At 47.9% G+C, this 9,758-nt stretch overlaps 1 protein-coding gene across 1 annotated transcript in view; it reads right to left on the minus strand.

Moving 5' to 3' along the window:
• LOC135829588 (uncharacterized) overlaps positions 1-9,758 on the minus strand; it is a 142,841-nt gene that overhangs the window by 37,588 nt on the left and 95,495 nt on the right. The window contains exon 5 of the mRNA XM_065341979.1: positions 4,945-5,043. The gene's annotated coding sequence lies outside the window, so the exon portion shown is untranslated. The remainder of the gene's footprint in view (positions 1-4,944; positions 5,044-9,758) is intronic.

The raw sequence follows: 9,758 nt of genomic DNA on the forward strand, positions 1-9,758 counted from the left end.
CTCTTTGGTTGCAGACAGCGCACGTAGCTCCTTCAAGTGATGCTGAATCACTGCAGTAAGCATGTATGGCTAGTAATTTACGCCAAATGGCAGTTTCGTTAGCCCCCAGGTTAACAGTTCGTCGCTGTTGCTTCGACCAGGCCACAAGAAATGCAGGTACAAACAGTCTTCGAGATTAACCGCGACCATGAAGAAAGCCTTGCGGATGTCCGCTTGCAGCGCGCTCTTATATTCACGGAACCCTGTAGCATACCCACGAGACTCGGCAATAGCGACGGTCCAGGGTCAACCATGTCGTTCATCGACTTGCCATCTGGAGCCGTCACCGAGGCATTGAACACCACTCTTATCTTCGTGGTTGCAGCGTGCTCGCGGAATACACCATGATGTGGTACATAGTACTCGGCATCGCTCTCACATGGATCCAACTCAATTGCTCCAAGCTCGCGGTAGTCCCTGATCAGCACATCATCATTGAGCGTACGCTTCCCATTCCGCTTCAGCTTTTCCAGAAGCCGCGTTGTGATGACTCTAGCTTGAGCATAGTTATCCGTTGGGCGACGCTCATTTCACCACAAGACACCCACTTGGTACCCGGCGCCCTGGCGACATAGCAGGAAAGATGGCAAGTGCTGATGTCGCTCTGGAGGTTGATAAAACTGCCATAGTTTTCGATATGGGCTGTGACACATGACACGGTCACCGGCTGACTGTTTCCACTGGGTGCAGACGCTGGACCAGATAATACACTACCGATCTCTGTGTTCCACACAGTCTCGCCATTAACTTCTTTCTTGCTGTGCAGTATTACGTTGATATAGTCTGCACCGAACAGCATGTGCATTTCGTCTGATGTTTCTTGCTGAGGCTTGTCACTCAGCTCTACTTCCCAACTGTGCCACTGAGAAATGGTCTGCAGACTCGCGCATTTCAGGTCTAGCTCTAGCGTTAGTTTCACGGAATGCTAGCGGAGCGACCTTGGATTGTGATGGCGTATTTATCCATGCGCTGTTGGGTTGGCTCTGCGCCGAACGGCTTCACCTCTACATTTTCAGCACCAACGTGTTCTGCATCGATTGCTGACACCAACGCTGCAGTCATAAATGACGCCTCAGCGCCGGAGTCCAGAGTCCGTTACTATCTCAGTCGGTTTCTCCCTGCTGTAACCTGCTCCGTCCAACACGTCATGTATTACCTCTACTTCTCGGTAAACATGGACAATGTATTGGTGAAAAGAATCATCTGACCGCTGCTTGCCTATCAGCAATGTCTCCCACGCTTTATCCGGAGTCTTTCCGAGCGAGGCAAGCAACTCTCTCTTTGCTTCCTCGCAATTATTGCATCCAATACATGAGTCCTCTCCTCTTTGCTACCCGCTAGCGTGATGCGCGATCGCAGCAGCCATTCGCTTTCTTCGAACTCGTTCTTGGAACAGATGTCCTCGAACAGGTCAAGATAATGCTCCTGGCTGCATTCCATCATAGGAGGGGATTTTCATCAACGGTTTACGAACACCGCTGTGACTGGGAGCTTCCACTGTACCTCCCATCGCACTCTCACTGGCGGCTTTGCCCTCACCCTCATACGCCTCGGTGATGCGCTCCTTAATCTCCTTGAGCTTATTTCAAACTCGGTGCAGAGCGCCTCCTCTCGCCGTCTGGCACTGCGCTCCTCACGCTGCCCGTACTGTTGGAGCCTCTGCTTCAAATGTTCCCTCAACTCATCGCCTTCCAATCCTAACCGAACTCCATTGGCGATAAAGCTGGCTTCCAAATTATGTAGTTGCTCTGCCATGCTAGCTCCGTATCCTGGCGTGGTCGCCAACTGTTATGAACCCTCTGGTTCTCTAAAGTGTCAGGAACGAACGATCACACGGCACGAGGACAACTATATATTCTCAACCGTATATTTTGACTTCCATTGAATCTAAGGGAGCATCTCATAAGTTCGCATTTTATTTGTAAACGTAACACATTTCGAATAGACTTCACCCCCTACCTCCCCCCTCTATTTGAAAGTCTTATCGCACATTTTCCGTGTGGATCTGTGCATGTCCATGCACATTATAATGAATGTCAAAGTGAATGGCATACAGTACTGCATCCAGTATTGAGTACAAGAACAATGAATGACATGTACACGCACCTAAACAGAGTTGCTGATGTGACACTTGACACCTCTGAGTAGCCTGTATGCATGCAGTGCAAGGCTGATCTCTAAACACAGGCACATAGATCTACACCTAAACACGCTCATTTGCTGAAGCGATCAAGCACATGCACTGCATGAACAGTATGTACATCTACAAATCCAGGAAATGTGCGATTACGAACTGTCATTTTTCTATTCGAAAAGGGCTCTACCCCCCTACCGTTTCGAAATGCGTTACGTTTAGAAAAAAAATGCGAACTTATGAGATGCTCCATAACTAACACTAATAACACCAGCTATTTATAGCATGCAAAAACAGCGTACATGTATAATCAAAGCACATGCATGTAAAACATGACATGACAGCGTATACAGCAAAACGCACACAGCATAAATAGCTTACGCCATGCAGCAAAGATCAGCAGTACGGCGAAGTCGAGATACAACATCGCAACGAATACAATGTCATAAGCCAGAAGGCCTTTCCCACTTGAGAACTGGTGGTTTGTAACACTTAATAGTATATTGTCTAAGCAAGTGTGTTTCCTCGACATTCTTTTCGCCATGCAGGTATATCACAGTGCCATGCCAAAATACATTCTGAAACGCATTCGTTTCTCAATTCTGGGGATGATTGGACGCGCACATCTCGCAGCTCTTGACGACGTCAATGTCAACCGTCGCCACAGCACAACCAAAAAGACCCCGATAGAAAGGTATAAAGTCCAGTTCTTGAAGCATAAAGAAGACTTAGTGGCCAAATAGATAATTTTTAATTTTTAATTTATACGAAAGAAAGAGTTACGAGATTGTTGACAAGCTCATGTGTGAGGTGGTAACGGTTGCAAATTGCAACCTCGATGTTCCTGCCTTGGAGAAGCCCGTTTCCCTGCTTTATCCCAGGTGGAAGCCTCCTGAGAAGGCTGAGGTGGTGCAGGATTTGGATATCTTTGCCTGATGGTATTCACAACGCAGGCTGAAAGACGACAACAAACGTGCTTGCCCAATTTGCCGTGTACATACAGTGTGTACTGCCTGTGTGCCGCATAGCGTAGAGATCTACAGAAACATAGAATATCATACGGAGTGTGTATGCTGAGTGCTTGTACACATACCAAATTGCTGGACCGTAATAATTTATAGTGACTATACTGTAGTCAATACTCATTTACTCTACAAATGCGCTGTATTGCACCTACCGGTACCTACCTGCATATTCAGTGCGCGCGCCATAATAATTTAGTGTCCACTGATACAAAGATGGAGGTTCTTGTAGAATTTCCAATAATTGCTGATTTCAAACTGAATTCCAATGATCTGGGGAATGAATTCTGATTAGGACGCGTTCGATTACCTACTAGTACAGAGATGTCTTGGTCAGAAAGTACAGAATCTGATGTCTTACTCTCCTGCCAGAATTTGTGCATTATTTTGGTGTACTCTTTCTTGACCCCACGCTTGTACGTTGCATGACATGGTATACTAGAGAACGGGTGTATTGACAAAGCCTATCGCTTGAAACGATAAAGTATGGGTTCGGGTATGATCAAAGGCACCCACGGTGCTCATAAACTGTGTGCAGTGCTCTCTTCACCAACAGAACACTACCATACTTTGCAGATCTTGATGATAAAGACAAAATTAATGTGTTTGAGTCATGCATGAAAACGTGTGATACTACTAGCACTACAGTACAATGTTTTCGTGCTATGCATGACAACAATAAGTAAGTTACACGCAAAACATTACGCACATCAATCCTCACAAGACAAGTCAAGACGTACTCGGAGCAAAGAGAATTTTTTTTGTGTCATGCAAGGAACTTATGATAACTTCCAGTACAATGTATATCTTGTGCGACGCCTACTGTAGTGCGCCTGACAACAATAAATTTCTCCAACAAATAAGCGTATCATATTGATGCACGATTCTCACAAGACAAGTCAAGACAAACTAATTGAGGCTTACCTAATGTGAGACTCTTCTGTCACTAGCATTGGCGGCTTCTGCATGTCGAGATAACCTTGAAGAGCAGTGGTGGGTACAGCCTAATGCAAGGTTACGATCTCGTAATCTGCAAGGTCCACTACGCAAGAAACCTTGGGCCGTCTTCTCGACAGCGACGGCAGCATCCTACCAGAAAAATCATTCCCGCGGGCTGGGCATGGCTATACACCCTTGTCCACGCTCACACCAGTCGAAGTCCCAAACGATTTGATATTCTGGTAGCCAAGCTACTCGTCTTCTGTCGGACACAGCTGCTGAGGCATCTTCTTCCTCAACATTTGTTACACGCGATGGCAGCTTCTCAGCAGAGTATATGGGCTCCCTGCCCCAACCATATGCGGCGGTTGTTCGATGGTGGTCTTCACTGACCTCAGCATCGCTGCCTTCATTGCTGGGTACAGAGAATTGTTTGGAATAGCTCATCTTTCCTTGAAATTGTACTTCATACTAAAATAATGCACCTAGATTCAGACCGTGCCACAATGACGTAGGCAGGCCGGGATGACATAGCCAAATGTCCACATGATGTCATGGCGTGGGCCCAGTTTTTGCAATTGCAAAGTGAAATATCTCAAGAACGCTTTGTCGTAGAGACTTCGGACCAAGACAATTCGACTCAGCACCGCAGACTCTACAGGATATGAAAGTTTCATTTTTTCCGTGGAGTTCCCCTTTATAACATCTTTGGTTGCAATGTTTATGATACGAGTGCGCACTTGATTCTATTCATCGGCATATTATGATTATTATCTCCATGCTGCCACATTAACTAAAAGTGTAACTTACCTTGCTCAAGGCAAAAAGATCTGAACCCTTTTGAAGCAGAAATTCTATAACCTCCGGGTTGCCGTATTTACAGGCTAAGTGCAATGGTGTTTCTTGATCCTGGAGTAGGGAGAGGAAGGAACATTGAAGATATTTGCGTATCGGGGAAAGGGCTAAGGGAGAGACAGAGAGACAAATGACTACATGATTGATCACGGCAAGAGAGACGGGGAGAATGAGAGTGAGCAAGGGGGAGAACTACAATGTAGATAAATGGCCTGAGTGCCTATGACCAATACAGGTGCACAAGCAGCTGCTATACAGGAACTCGGCAAGCTTTGTGTACGGGGTGCAGACCAGCAAGAGAAAGGATGTACTAAGAAACAGTGTACAGAAGATGGCGAACTAACAGTTTGTAATTCTTTGTTGCCATCTTCAATAGGTCCGTTAAATAGTAGTAATAGGTTTTTCATTTGACCCAACGAGACCACACGACGCTTGCAGACAACAGCACGAACAGTTCACCAGCCACACTCCACGAAAGCAAGTAGTATTACTCCTGACAAGTCTTGTTTCGTTCCATAAAGTTGACGGGGAACTCATCAGAGGAGAAGCAGTTGTTGAATGAAGGGTTCATTAGAGAAGACACAGGTGCAAGGTGTAAACACTCAACTAACTCACATAATTATGTGACAAATCAACACAAAAGGAATAGTGCAGAATGGAGGTGTTATGAACCCTACCAAACACCACAATCACAAGTACACAGGAATAGGTTGTGCTAATCTAAATGTCACAAAGAGTACTGAGGCGGTGACATAGATAGGTGAAAAGTCGACGCCAAGTGAAAGCCAACAAGTCATCAAGGAAGTCATCACGGACGTCTAACGTCACATCTGAAGATTGCTAACTGCACAAGACAAATACTTCACGAACCTTGATAATTGGAATTCAGCCAACGCTAGGTGAAAGTAAACTCAGCATTTCGAGTGTTTGCTCGTATGGCAGACAGTGACAAAAGCAAACAAGCAGAGGTCAAGAACGTTTTAGTGAGTGCGTTCAGTGTGACGCCATCCAGAGCGTATGATTTGTTCAAGCGCCGTTGTTTGCGTGTGGATGAAAGTGTCGACTCGTATGTGGCCGATTTGCAGCGTTTTGCAGCGCTGTCGGGGCACAAACCGGGCGGTGACACCAGCAAGGATCCGATCGTGATCGAGCAACTGTTCCCTGTCCTGCTGCTCGAATTTGGCCGTCAGCTGAGAATGTCGCTGGCTGGCCAAGAACTGACGATACCTGCTTGTCTACAGCGTATACGTGGCCTTAGAGCCTGTGAGACGGATGCTCGTTACACGAGCAGGTTCAGGCAGAGAGTTAACTGCCTAGAGCTCAAGAAGAAGCAGAAGCCTTGTTTCCGTGGACCAGTAGTGTGCCACTTTTGTGACCAGCATGGGCATGCAAAGCCAGCGTGCTATGAGAGAAAGAAGTGGCGAGACGCCAAGGCAGCAGAATGTGTGGCGGCTGCTGGTACGTCGCAGAGTAGCAGTGACAAGCGCCTGTGTGCGTTGTCCACTGAAGCTGCCCCATGCCGAGGATCTATGTGGACGTGGAGTCGGTCAAGCCGGATGACTGGCGCCGTGGAGAGGCCATGCTGGACACCGGGTCGGCTCGCACGCTAGAGTCGTCTACATTTATACGTGCGGCTAAGATGTGCAGCCAAGTGTCGGCGGTAAAGCAGGAGAAGCTCCTCGCCCTGGATGGCGGAGTCCTGCCGATTTCGGGGTCAATTTCATTAACGATTCGTCACCTGGATGGACCCGTAAATTTACCGCCTACCCGTGTTGTTTCGTTTGTAGTTTCTGAGCTGTCCGTTATTAATGCTGACCTGTTGCTGAGATCTCACCTTGTCCGTGCCATTGGTGGCGTCAGGTTGCAGTACTCTGAGTCAGGTGATCTGCAGTCCGTGTTGTTTTGTTCGTCAACCGCTAGTGACTCTGAGCCTGTGTCATCTGCCGTGAGTGATGCTGTGCAGTCGCCAGATCAGCACCCGTCTCGGCATGTTAGCGTGGTGCAAGACGGTGAGGACGTGACGCTATCCTTCGAGTATGGTCAGATAAAGTGGCTAGCAGCTGAGCAGTGTTGGCAGGCAGCATGGAGGTGGAAGGATGACAAGCCACTTACCGGACGCATCGGCAGCGGCATTGGGGAGTACCCCAGAAACTTAGTGATGATCAGGAGAAGCTGTTCCAGCAAGAAGTGGACTCCTGGATCAGTAATGGATGGCTCGTTGAGCATGATGAAGAGGAACACGGAGCTCCTGCTGCAATTCTGCTATGGCTTGCAGTCAGCCAGGAGCACAAGCCTACTACACCTGTTAGGCCTTGCCTCGATTTTTGTCCACGCTCGCACCAGCCGAAGTCCCAAACGATTCGAGATTCTGGTGGCCAAGCTACTCGTCTTCTGTCGGACACAGCTGCCGAGGCATCTTCTTCCTCAACATGTGTTCAAAACGCGATGGCAGCTCCTCGGCAGAGTATCTGGGCTCCCTGCCCCAACCATACGCAGCGGTCGGTTGATGGTGGTCTTCACTGACCTCAGCATTGCTGCCTTCATTGCTGGGTACAAAGAATTGTTTGGAATAGCTCAGCTTTCCTTGAAATTGTACTTCATACTAAAATAATGCACCTAGATTCAGACCGTGCCACAATGACGTAGGCAGGCCGGGATGGACTTGGAGTTTTTACGAGTTGACTCTAACATACAAATCTAATATTGACTGAGTTCGAGGTCAATATAGGAAATAAAAGCCGAGTAAAAGACCGAGGCGAAGCCGAGGTCTTTTACGAGGTTTTTATTTCCTATGCTGACCAAGTACGAAGTCAATATTAGATTTATAACGACAAACAGTCCGTACTTCAAATTTCACAACGATAACCTCATGAATCCCGGTTTAATGATTGCACAGCCGTTGCACCACCACCTACTCATGCAGTGACAATGCTGCACTAGGCACCGTTCAACTGCGCAACCCCTAAGTAGTCAAATATAAGCAGTCAATATAGCCCTAAGGAGTGAAATATGCAGGAATATTTGACTGCTTAGGTATGGCAAAAATCTATGTGAGTCAATACTAAGGGAGTGATAAAGTAGAATATATCGGTCCTAAGAATGGACTTTGTGTAGCGAAACATGCCAGATCAGTACAAAGTATATCGCCTGTAGTAATAACATCCGTCCAAAGCAGTTCTGATCTGACTCGCGTTGGGTCCTAGTGCTGCAGGTTCAACTATTGTGTTCATGTAACTCATGTTGCATAGCCACATGGTAAGCCTATGTGACTGTGACCAGCCGCATGCACAGCAGCACTACCTTGTATGTACGATGATCTTCCTGCCTCTGCGCACATGCACATGATATGTCACACTTGATTTATCGTGTGTAAGAAATATCGGAAATAAGAATAGAAAGTCGTTTTTCAAACACCCACGCTATAACCGATACCCACTGTACTATTAAGTATTAGTAGATTTTACCAGCACTACACTTTTCATAACCAGGAGTTCGCAAAAAACCAAGGTCGATTTTTGGGGGGTGCACGTGCCCCCAATGCCCATCACAGGTGACGCCCCTGTCCTTCGAGCCGGATGGCGGACTGAGAGCGAACGGTGAGTTCAAAAAAGCAGGAGATTAAAAGGCATTCCACCAGCAAGGCACAAAAAGACAAAAGACTGGTGGAGCTGGAGTTGGCCGAGGACCTAGCTAGGCTATCCGGTGAGGAAAGTGCACCGAACGACAGCAGCCAACATAGCTCACATCACAGCTCACATCGCTCCTCAACTACAAGTGTGCGCGCAAATCGTAGCGGTGCTCTCTCGATCTTCAACTGCAGTTCTGGATAAATGAACGCTGTGGAGGAGCATTCAGTGCAGGAAGTGGAGTCTGACAGCCGAAGACGCAGTAACGTTAGTTTGAGCAATCACAGAGGAGATTGCGTCAAACCTGCGGTAACTGTCGTACCGTAGTCTGAGCTGACAAGACCTGTCAGGTCACCACCACAACATCCTGTACACTGTGTACAGGCCAAGCGTCCACCTATCATGAATGCTGCAGCCAGGAGCTTCAAGCCAGCAAAGGCTGGTGCAGCCAGTAGAACACACCTTGACTCTAATGCGCCACACCGGTCTGTGAGCGCACAGAATCCAGCCACCCATCCACATGGTCCAGAGGATCCCACTGCATCTGCACGATACGTTCAGAACTGGGTAAACAGTGTGCCACACAGTGCTGGGTATGTTGGTATTCCGCAGTTCCAGATAAAGCCGCTGGAACTGCCCAAATTCAATGGCCAACAGGAGAGCTATCTTCGATGGCGCCAGCGCTTCATGCGTCTCGTAGACGACGATCTCATTTCAACAGAGGATTATAAGATGGCACCACTGCGTGAGGCACTGGATGGTGGGAAGGCTGAAGAACTTGTCAGTGGCATTCTGGACGGCCCTGGGCATACAGTGCCGAGCTGAACGAGCTCGACCAGTGGTTTGGCGGCGACAACCGGGAGCTGGAACGGCAACAGCAGGAATTATTGGCCAGTCCCCGGATCTCTCGGGAAGATGACACAACAGCTTTGCAGCGACTCGCAGTGAAGCTGAGAAACGTCCTGCTTAACCTGAAAATGGCCAACGTCGCACCCGGACGCGAACTGTACATAGCAGTGTCTCAGAAGTTCCAAAGACGGATGCTGTCCCGATTCCTGGATCGGTATGATGACCATAGCTGTGATGCGGAGGTGTTGTCTACCTGGCTGCTGAAGCAGGTGCACAGAGCACAGCAGGTGGATG

This window comes from Sycon ciliatum, chromosome 13, assembly GCF_964019385.1.
Source record: "Sycon ciliatum chromosome 13, ocSycCili1.1, whole genome shotgun sequence".
NCBI classification, from domain to species: domain Eukaryota; kingdom Metazoa; phylum Porifera; class Calcarea; order Leucosolenida; family Sycettidae; genus Sycon; species Sycon ciliatum.